The sequence below is a fragment of the Sminthopsis crassicaudata genome, chromosome 2, assembly GCF_048593235.1.
Source record: "Sminthopsis crassicaudata isolate SCR6 chromosome 2, ASM4859323v1, whole genome shotgun sequence".
Classification (NCBI taxonomy): Eukaryota; Metazoa; Chordata; class Mammalia; order Dasyuromorphia; family Dasyuridae; genus Sminthopsis; species Sminthopsis crassicaudata.
Window position 1 is genome coordinate 625,948,412 of NC_133618.1, and position 11,021 is coordinate 625,959,432.

At 33.7% G+C, this 11,021-nt stretch overlaps 1 long non-coding RNA gene across 1 annotated transcript in view; it reads left to right on the plus strand.

The window, feature by feature from the left end:
• The window catches only part of LOC141558729 (uncharacterized), a 45,626-nt gene extending 37,323 nt beyond the window's left edge, over nucleotides 1-8,303 (plus strand). The window contains exon 3 of the long non-coding RNA XR_012487129.1: nucleotides 6,672-8,303. This is a non-coding gene — a long non-coding RNA (uncharacterized LOC141558729). The remainder of the gene's footprint in view (nucleotides 1-6,671) is intronic.
• Nucleotides 8,304-11,021: the final 2,718 nt, after the last annotated feature.

Below are 11,021 nucleotides of genomic sequence, written 5' to 3' on the forward strand. Positions count from 1 at the left end.
TTGTTTTCTTCAATTCCTGCTCTGACAAAATGAACAAAAAATTCAAAAGGGCTCTAACCATTGACAGCTTCTATATGGAGAGAGAACAGACTTCAAATACTGAGGAGACTAAAAACAGACTGTCCCCAGAGGAATCCCCTAAGGGGGATATGATCTGCTCCTCAATACAAAAGAATCTCATAGAGGAAATCAAAAAGGCTTTCAAAAGAGAGCTAGAAGAGAAATGGGAAGCTTGGCAAGAGAGCCTGGAGAAGTCATTCCACACATTTAAAGACAGAGTGGATAAAGAAAACAAATCATTGAGAACAAAATTAGTGAATTGGAAAAGGTAAACAACTCCAAGGAAAACAGGGTTAGTGAATTGAAAAAGGCAAAAAACTCCAAGGAAAACAGGATTAGTGAGCTGGAAAAAGAAAACAGCTCTCTAAAAAATAAAATGGATAAAATGGAAAAAAATTCCATAGAAGAAAAAAACTCACTTAAAAACACAATTGGACAATTACAAAAAGATATAAAAAAGTGAATGAAGAAAATACATCATTGAAAATTAGACTCGAACAAGTAGAAATGAATGAATCAAGAAGAAACCAAGAAGTAGTCAAGCAAAACCAGAGAAATGAAACAATTGAAAAGAATGTCAAGTACCTTATTAGAAAGACAACAGACCTGGAAAACAGATCCAGGAGAGACAATTTGAGCATAATCGGACTCCCTGAAAAATGTGAGGAAAAAAAGAGCTTGGACACTATTTTCGAGGAAATTATCAAAGAGAACTGCCCAGATGTTTTGGAAACAGAGGGTAAAATAGACATTGAAAAAATTCATCGATCACCTACTGAAAGGGACCCTAAAATCAAAACGCCAAGAAATATAGTGGCCAAGTTCAAGAACCATCAGACAAAGGAAAAAATACTGGAAGCTGCTAGAAAAAAGCAGATATGGAGAAGCCACAATAAGGATAACCCAGGATCTAGCAGCGTCCACATTAAAAGAATGAAGGACCTGGAACATGATATTCTGAAAGGCTAAGGAACTTGGGATGCAGCCAAGAATAACTTACCCAGCAAAAATGAGCATCTTTTTTCAGGGAAGAAGATGGACATTTAATGAAATAAATGAATTCCATCTATTCTTAATGAAAAAAACCAGACCTACATAAAATGTTTGATCTTCAAATACAGAACTGAAGAGATTTCTAAAAAGGTAAAAAGAAATCTTGAGAACTATACTTCTGCCATAAAAATGTGTAAAGAACATATGTATAATTTGTCCTAGAAACTAGAGGTGGAAAGGAAATTATATCATTAAAAAAAGAGTAAAGTGGTGGTACTACATCTCATAAAGAGGCAAAGGTAACCTATTATATCTGAGAGAAAGAAAGGAGGGAGATGAACATAGTGTGTATCAACAGACATATTCGATTTATGGTGAAACTTCTTCCATTTCATTGAAAAGTGAGAGGGAAGGAGTAAGCTAAGGGGAAGGGAAAACAGAAATTGTGAGGAAAAGGGGTAAAATAAGGGGAGGAACTTTAAGGTAAGGGAGGGATCCTAAAAAGGGAGGGCTGTGAAAAGCAAGTGGTGTTCACAAGTTGAATACTGGGTAGGGGGGTAAGAGGGAAGGAAAGGAGAAAAGCATAAGCAGGGGTTAACAGGATGGCAAGCAATATAGAATTAGTTATTCTAACCATAAATGTGAATGGGGTAAAACTCCCTCATAAAGAGGAAGCAGTTAGCAGACTGGATTAAAAGTCAGAATCCTACTATATGTTGTTTACAGGAAACACACCTGAAACAGGGTGAGACATTCAAACTAAAAGTAAAAGGGTGGAGCAGAATCTATTATGCTTCAGGCAAAGCCAAAAAAGCAGGGGTAGCCATCCTCATCTCAGATCAAGCAAAAACAAAAATTGATCTAATTAAAAGAGATAAGGAAGGGCATTATATCCTGCTAAAACATCAATAATGAAGCAGTATCAATATTAAACATATATGCACCAAGTGGTGCAGCATCTAAATTCTTAAAAGAGAAATTAAGAGAGCTTCAAGAAAAAATAGACAGCAAAACTTTAATAGTGGGAGATCTCAACCTTGTACTCTCAGAATTATATAAATCAAACCACAAAATAAATAAGAAAGAAGTCAAAGAGGTAAATAGAATACTAGAAAAGTTTGATATGATAGATCTTTGACAAAAGCTAAATGGAGACAGAAAGGAGTATACTTTCTTCTCAGCAGTTCATGGAATCTATACAAAAATTGATCATATACTAGGGCATAAAAACCTCAAAATCAAATGCAGTAAGGCAGAAATAGTATATGCATCCTTTTCAGACCACAATGCAATCAAAATTACATTTAATAAAAAGCCAGGGGAAAATAGACCAAAAAATAATTGGAAACTAAATAATCTTATACTAAAGAATGATTGGATAAAACAGCAAATCATAGACATAATTCATAACTTCACCCAAGAAAATGACAATAATGAGACATCATACCAAAATGTGTGGGATACAGCCAAAGCAGTAATAAGGGGAAGTTTTATATCTCTACAGGCCTACTTGCATAAAATAGAGAAAGAGAGGGCCAACGAATTGGGCTTACAACTCAAATTGCTAGAAAAGGAACAAATTAAAAACTCCCAGACAAACACAAAACTTGAAATTTAAAAAATAAAAGGTGAGATTAATAAAATTGAAAGTAAAAAAAAAACGATTGAATTAATTAATAAAACTAAGAGTTGGTTCTATGAAAAAACCAACAAAATAGACATACCCTTAGTAAATCTGATTAAAAAAAGGAAAGAGAAAAAGCAAATTGTTAGTCTTGAAAATGAAAAGGGAGAACTCACCACTAATCAAGAGGAAATTAGAACAATAGTTAGGAGCTACTTTGCTCAACTTTATGCCAATAAATTCGATAACTTAAATGAAATGGAAGAATACCTTCAAAAATATAGCTTGCCTAGATTAACAGAGGAAGAAGTAAGTAGTCTAAATAGTCCCATCTCAGAAAAAGAAATAGGACAAGCTATTAACCAACTCCCTAAGAAAAAATCCCCAGGATCAGATGGATTTACATGTGAATTCTACCAAACATTTAAAGAACAATTAACTCCAATGCTATATAAACTATTTGAAAAAATAGGGATTGAAGGAGTCCTACCAAATTCCTTCTATGACACAGACATGGTACTGATACCTAAACCAGGTAGATCGAAAACTGAGAAAGAAAACTATAGACCAATTTCCTTAATGAATATTGATGCTAAAATCTTAAATAAGATATTAGCAAATAGACTTCAGAAAATCATCCCCAGGATAATACACTATGACCAAGTGGGATTTATACCAGGAATGCAGGGCTGGTTGTATATTAGGAAAACTATTAGTATAATTGACCATATTAATAATCAAATTAAGAAAAACCATATGATCATCTCAATAGATGCAGAAAAGGCATTTGATAAAATCCAACATCCATTCCTACTAAAAACGCTTGAGAGTATAGGAATAAATGGACTATTCCTTAAAATAATAATGAGCATATATTTAAAACCGTCAGTAAACATCATATGTAATGGCGATAAACTAGAACCTTTCCCTATAAGATCAGGAATGAAACAAGGTTGCCCACTATCACCATTACTATTCAATATAGTACTAGAAATGCTAGCCTTGGCAATAAGAGCTGAGAAAGAGATTCAACAATTAGAGTAGGAAATGAGGAAATCAAACTATCATTCTTTGCAGATGACATGATGGTATACTTAAAGAACCCCAAAGACTCTGCTAAAAAGCTATTAGAAATAATTCAGAATTTTAGCAAAGTTGCAGGATACAAAATAAATCCACATAAATCCTCAGCATTTTTATACATTACCAACACAATCCAACAGCAAGAGATACAAAGAGAAATTCCATTCAAAATAACGGTTGATAGTATAACATATTTGGGAATATATCTACCAAAGGAAAGTCAGGAATTATATGAGCAAAATTACGAAACACTTGCCACAAAAATAAAGTCAGATTTAAATAATTGGAAAGACATTCAGTGCTCTTGGATAGGCTGAGTGAATATAATTAAGATGACAATACTCCCTAAACTAATCTATTTATTTAGTGCTATACCAATCAGACTCCCAAGAAACTATTTTAATGACCTAGAAAAAATAACAACAAAATTCATATGGAACAACAAAAGGTCAAGAATTTCAAGGGAAGTAATGAAAAAAAAATTAAATGAAGGTGGTCTAACTGTACCTGATCTAGAACTATATTATAAAGCAACAGTCACCAAAACCATTTGGTATTGGCTAAGAAATAGACTAGTTGATCAGTGGCATAGGTTAGGTTCACAGGGCAAAATAGTGAATAAAAATAGCAATCTAGTGTTTGACAAACCCAAAGATCCCAACTTTTGGGATAAGAATTCATTATTTGACAAAAACTGCTGGGAAAACTGGAAATTAGTATGGCAGAAACTAGGCATGGACCCACATTTAACACCACATACTAAGATAAGATCAAAATGTGTCCAAGATTTAGGCATAAAGAATGAAATCATAAATAAATTAGAGGAACATGGGATGGTTTACCTCTCAGACTTGTGGAGGAGGAAGGAGTTTGTGTCCAAGGGAGAACTAGAGACCATTATTGATCACAAAATAGAAAATTTTGATTACATCAAATTAAAAAGTTTCTGCACAAACAAAACTAATGCAAACAAGATTAGAAGGGAAGTAACAAATTGGGAAAACATTTTTACAGTTAAAGGTTCTGATAAAGACCTCATCTCCAAAATATACAGAGAATTGACTTTAATGTATAAGAAATCAAGCCATTCTCCAGTTGATAAATGGTCAAAGGATATGAACAGACAATTTTCAGATGATGAAATTAAAACTATTTCCACTCATTTGAAAGAGTGTTCCAAATCACTGTTGATCAGAGAAATGCAAATTAAGATAACTCTGAGATATCATTACACACCTGTCAGATTGGCTAAGATGACAGTTACAAATAACGATGAATGTTGGAGGGGCTGTGGGAAAACTGGGACACTGATGTATTGTTGGTGAGTTGTGAAAGAATCCAACCATTGTGGAGAGCAATCGGGAATTATGCCCAAAAAGTTATCAAAATGTGCATACCCTTTGACCCAGCCGTACTACTACTGGACTACTGGGCTTATATCCCAAGGAAATACTAAAAAAGGGAAAGGGACCTGTATGTGCCAAAATGTTTGTGGCAGCCCTTTTTGTAGTGGCTAGAAACTGGAAAATGAATGGATGTCCATCAATTGGAGAATCATTGGGTAAATTATGGTATATGAATGTTATGGAATATTATTGTTCTGTAAGAAATGACCAACAGGAGGAATACAGAGAGGCTTGGAGAGACATACATCAACTGATGCTGAGTGAAACGAGCAGAACTAGGGGATCATTATACACTTCATCAATGATACTGTATGAGGATGTATTCTGATGGAAGTGGATATCTTCAACATAGAGAAGAGCTAATCCAATTCCAATTGATCAATGATGGACAGAATCAGCTACATCCAGAAAAGAAACACTGGGAAATGAGTGTAAACTGTGAGCATTTTTGTTTTGTTTCTCTTCCCAGATTATTTTTACCTTCCGAATACAATCCTTCCTTTGCAACAGCTACAACAACAACAACAACAACACCCAAAAGTCACCCAAAAATTGATGTCATAGGTCAAGAGTTTGATCTTTTCGCTTTCTCCTTTTTTCTTTTTCCCATATCCTCTCTTATATGATCCTTGATCACTTTTTTCAATCTAATCTCTGATGAAAGCCAGAGTGAAAACCAAAAATGCCCCATAACTTGCCAATCCTCTCTCTCTTGACTTCCACCTCTGACCAACCTTGACTTCTTTCAAGATTCAGTGCAAATAATATTTTCTTTCTTTTTTTGTGAGGCAGTTGTGGTTAAGTGATTGCCCAGAGTCACACTAGTAGGTATTAAGTGTCTGAGGCCAAATTTGAACTCAGATCCTCCTTACTCTAGGGTTGGTGCTCTATCTACTGCACTACTTAACTGTCCCTCAAATACCACTTTCTATACATGCCCAGTCTCCATAATCACTCAAGCCTTCTCTTTTGAGGTTACTTTTCTTCTACTCTGTATCTATCTTGTACACACTTACATATTACATATATATATGTAAGTTATATATATATATATGTATATACATATACATACATACACATAATAATCATCCCCATTAATATATAAGCTCTTTGAGACTCATTTTTTGAATAATGCAGAATATACTTGAATTTTTCTTTCTTGGTATGTTATGCAGACCATGGACAGATATTCCTTGCTTCTATTTCTTTCCTGATTTTAGGTGAATTAATAATGTCTGAGATGGGAATGCCAAGCAGAGTGAAAACAGAAGTTTGATCAGAACCATATAAAGGTCTCCCTTATAGTTAGAGTCAGCTGAAGTATATATGGCTTGCAACAAAAAAAAACTTTGAGCCTGCTCTCCCTAAGAACCTTATATTGATACAAAGGAAGAATATTTCTGGATTTGTGATAGAACATTTTATTTTTATTTTTTGAATTTTAATATTTTATTTTTTCTAATTACAAAAATTAGAAAATAATTTATCCTTTATTTTTTTTTAAGATTTTGAGTTCCAAATTGTGTTCCAGTCTCCCTCCCTGTCACTCCTGCTTCAGTTGGAGAGCATGAGACCAGCTTAGTCTCAGGAATGGATTGATGGGATGGAAGCCAATGATGGTAGGAAAAGACTCAAGTTTATTGAACAGCACAGCCTTTGTTTGATACTTTAGCAAGCCTAATCAGTGAGCATTCTCCAATCACTGTGAAAAGAGCAAGCATGAGCACTCTGTGGACACTTCATGGTCAATGAGGGAATACCAACTGGAGGAGAGCCTATCTAGTGGGTCAACTGCTGATAACCAAGTGGATGGTTCATGAGAACATCCTTGCACAGTCAGCAACTTACTGTGACTCTCAGCTGTATCTCTCCATTCCCAGGGAAATGTGGTAACTTTTTTATCATGTCCTGAGAACAAAGAGTGCCTTTTACTCCCATGGATTCCCTTCATACGTCCCCTCCCAAATAATTGAAAAGGCAAGCAATTTGATAAAGGTTTTATATGTGACTTCATGTAAAATACATTTCCACATTAGTCATGCTCTGAAAAAATAAATCACAGACTAAAAACCCCAAGAAAAAAAAGTTTAAAAAGAAATAGTCTGCTTTGATCTTCATTCACATTTTATCAGTTCTTCTGTGTACTGAATAGCATTTTTCATCAAAGGTTCTTTATCTTAGAGCACTATTCTATAGATTCATTTGGAACTCTGTCAAAAAGCTATAAAACTCTGCACACTCTTTGACTTAGCAATACCACTATGGTCTTATAACAAAGGACTAAATAAAAAAATGAATTTTTGTGTGTATTTAAAAATGTATTTATTTCTGCCCCAAATTATTTATGACCACCCTTTTGGTGGTCACAAAAATGTGTTAATTGAAGGGATATTCATCTATTGGAGAAGGACTGAACAAGTTGTAATAGAATACTATTGTGCTCATCAAGAAATGACACAGGATGCTTTCAAAAAAACCTGAAAAGACTTACATGAACTGATGCAAAGTGAAGTGAGCAGAATTAGGGAAACACTGTAGAAAGTAACATCAATATTAATGTTTATTAATGATTAGCTGTAAATAATAACTATTCTCAGTAATGCAATCATTCATGATAATTCCAAAAAACTTATGATGAAAAATGCAGTCTGCCTCCAGAGAAAGAACTGATGAAAGTATGAATACAGATTGAAGCATATTGTTTCTCTCTTTCTCTCTCTTCCTCCCTCTCTCCCTTCCCCCTTCTTCCCTCTTCCACTTCTTCTCCCTTTTCCTCTCCTTCTTTTCTTCTTTCCCTCCCTCCTTCTCTTTCCCTCCCTCCTTTTCTCTCTCTCTCTCTCTCTCTCTCTCTCTCTCTCTCTCTCTCTCTCTCTCTCTCTCTCTCTCTCTCTCTCTCTCACACACACACACACACACACACACACACACACACACACTTTTCCCTTCCCTGCTCCATTTTTTCTTTTGTATTCTTCTAAAAAGCAATTACTATGGAATTGTTTTTCTATAAGTCACATGCATATCCTATATCAGATTGGTTACTGTCTCAAGGAGAGGGGAAAGATAGGGTGTGAAACTTAAAACATAATAAAGTTAATGCTAAAATTATTTTAAACATAATTTGGGGAAAATAAAATATTAAGGAAAAAAAAGAATTGTCTTAAATCTTTTTATTGCTGAGAATAGCTAAATAATTCACAGTTGATTATTACAACATATTGCTATTATGTATAGTGTGCTGCTGATTCTGCTTACTTCATTTGCACCAGTTCATGTAAGTCTTTTCAGATTTTTTTGAAAGTGTTCTGCTCATCATTTTCTATAATGTAGTAGTATCCCATGACAATCATATGCTATGACTCTTTTTAGCCATTTCCTAACTGATGAGCATCCCTTCAATTTCCAATTCCTTGCCACCATGAAAAGAGCTGCTATAAATGTTTTTATAAATATAAATCCCTCTTCTCCCCCCCCCCCTTTTTGCATCTCTTTGGGATAAAAACCTAGTAGTGGGATTTCAGGATCAGTTTTATATCCTTTTTGGTTATAGTTCTAAATTGTTATCCAGGATGGTTAGACTAGTTCATAACTCTACCAATAGTGCACTAATACCCCAATTTTCCCACATTCCCTCAAGCATTTTTCCTTTTCTTTTTCCATCATGTTAGCTAAATTGATAGGTGCGAGATGGTATCAGAGTTGTTTCAATTTGCATTCCTCTGATCAGTAGTCATTTAGAACAAATTTAAATGATTTATGATTTTTAAATGATTATATATATTGTATTTCTTCATTTAAAAAGTCATGTCCATATCCCTTGAACATTTAGAAATTGGGGAATGACTCATATTAATAAAAATGTCACTCAGTTCTCCATATTTGAGAGATGAAGCTTTTATCAGAGACACTTGCTATAAGCAATTTTCCTTGTTTTTTTAAAAATTTCTTTTAATCTTGGCTACATTGGTATTTTGGGGCAAATCACTTTAATATAATAAAAAAACCATTTTATGTTCTGTAGTCTTCTCTGTTTCTTTTTTGGTTTCTCTCTTGCTCTCTAGCTCTTGTTTGGTAATAAATTCTTCATTTATCCATAGTTGTCACAGGTTAACTATTTCATACTCTTCTAATTTGCTCATGGTGTGAGATATATACCTAGTTTCTGTCATACTCTTTTTCAGTTTTTCCAACAATTTTTCTCAGAATGATTTCTTCTCCCAAAGTTTGTGTTTTGAATTTATCAAATACAGGATTACTATGGTCATTTTAACCTACTCTATTCCACTGATCTACCACTCTATTTCTTAGCCTGTACCAGATTGTTGTGATGATTACTGCTCTGTAATACAGGTTGAGATTTTGCATGTCTAGGCTGCCTTCCTTCACATTTTTTTTCATTGATTCCCTTGATATTATTGATCTTTTGTTTTTTTTTTCAGATGAATTTTATTATTACTTTTTCTAGTATCATACAATAGTTATTCATAGCTTGATTTATATAGCATTTAATAAGCATATTAGGCAGAATTGTCATTTTTATTATATTTAATTTGTCTACTCATGAATAATTGATATTTCCCCAATTGTTTAGATCTAATTTTATTTGTGTGAAAAGTGTAATTGTGTTCATATAGTTACTGGGTTTGTCTTGGCAGGAAACTCCCAAATATTTGATATTGTTTAGTTGTTTTAAGTGGAATTTCTCATTTTATCTCTTGTTTGCTGGTCTTTATTGGTAATAAATACAAATGCTGATGATTTATGTAGGTTTATTTTGCATCCTGAACTTTACTAAAGTTATTAACTATTTCAACCAGTTTTTTTATTTGTTTTTCTGATATTCTCCAAGCATACAATATTATTATCTGCAAAGAGTGATAGTTTTCTTTCAACATTGCATATTCGAATTCCTTCCATTTCTTATTCTTCTCTTATCGACAAAGTTAGTATTTCTAGAACAATATTGAATGACATTGGTGATAATGGGCATCATTGCTTCACTCCTGATGTTATTGTGAGAACTTCTAACTTATCACCATTTCAGATAATAATTGCTATTGGTTTTAGATGGATACTATTTATCATTGGTAGAATATTTTGATAATTATTGTTATTAATGTATTAGCTTATAGTTCTACTGATTGAGTAATAAGAAAGGACATATTTGATAGGGGCTCATGAACAATGATCAAAATTATAATCTAGAAATATGAGGGAAGAAGTAAGGTTCTTTTCTCTGAAAAACAAACCTGTCAGTGCCAAGTGAACTTGGTGAGTGAGCTGCAGAGGAAACACTAGTTATTTTTGTCTTTCTTTGCCCAGAAGTTAGGACAGTACCTGACTAAAAGTAACAGTTTAACACATGCTTGATTGAGTGAGAGTAAGTTCTTAAGAAATAGTGTTGATTGATTGATTGCTGAAAGAGAATGTGAACTCAAGTTCTCTCCATCTAAATACATCACATTTTATGTAATATCATGCTCTCTTGGTAGGAGTCTTATAGAAACTTTCCTTTCTGTAAGACTTCATTAGGCTTAAAGTGAGAGAAGCAATATACACTAAATCAGTTACTTCAAGGATATCGGTAAAATGCTTAAGCTGCCCGTCTATTATTCCTCATTCTCTCTATATGACTGAGCAACCTCATTTTTCTGTTGACATATGTTTGATGTATTTTAATTATACCACTCATCATCATTGGTAAAAATGCTATCTTGCATCTGTTGGGTATCTTTCCATTATTCCTTGCCTTATTCCAAGATTGAAGTTCCAGGATTCTCAAATGTAGATTTGGGAGATGAGTAGAAGCAAAAAAGCATATAGTGTTTGAGCCCTAAAGTGTATATCCTAGGAAT